This window comes from Sinocyclocheilus anshuiensis, unplaced genomic scaffold (genome assembly GCF_001515605.1).
Source record: "Sinocyclocheilus anshuiensis isolate Anshui unplaced genomic scaffold, SAMN03320099.WGS_v1.1 scaffold1199, whole genome shotgun sequence".
NCBI classification, from domain to species: Eukaryota; Metazoa; Chordata; class Actinopteri; order Cypriniformes; family Cyprinidae; genus Sinocyclocheilus; species Sinocyclocheilus anshuiensis.
In genome coordinates this window covers 338,946-339,700 of record NW_015540934.1, presented here as the reverse complement: position 1 = coordinate 339,700, position 755 = coordinate 338,946, and positions in this window count along the sequence as shown.

Here is a 755-nt window from a genome sequence, read left to right as displayed (position 1 = left end):
TTTCTGGTCAAGGGTAGTTTAAAAAGATTTCAATATATGTTCGTGCTGGTGTAACATTATGTTTTCTCCTCTTTTCATCGGTCTTTTTAGTTTATGTGCCTTTTTTAGATAATTTTCGACTTTATCCATATCATTTTAAATTGGCAATTTCTCAATAGAACGGCATGTTTACCATCAGCTTCGCGATAGGAATGGCTTGCGCAAATTAGAAGGATTTCTGAAGGATCATGTGACACTGAAGACTCGAGTAATGATGCTGAAAATTCAGCTTTGCATCACACGAATTAATTACATTTTCTGTAGTTCTGTTCACAACCCCCCAAAAATGGCTCTGCTATTGTCTGATTAAAAGTGATTTATTAAGTTAAGTTATTATATTACCTGCTATAATAATATGAACCCTTTAGGTGTAAAAAAGGGTACAGCTTCAGTGACAAGCTGTTGTACGCTTAAAGGTAGCCTACCATTTTTGCACATATGTTGTTCTGACAGTGTAATGACCAGTTAATACATTTACAGACCTCTAGTCTCTTACTTTAGTAGATACTACAGCAGTAGACCCTTCACAGTTCTTTCAGTATATACAAATGACCTGCATATGTCTATGGTTTGTAATCAGCTCTAATCTTCTGTCAAAACCCAGTCCTAGATCTACACTGTAAAAAAAAAATTCGTAAAATTTACGGTAAAAAACCGGCAGCTGTGGTTGCCGGAATTTTACCATAAAAAATACGGTAGCAACGTTTTAGGTTTTA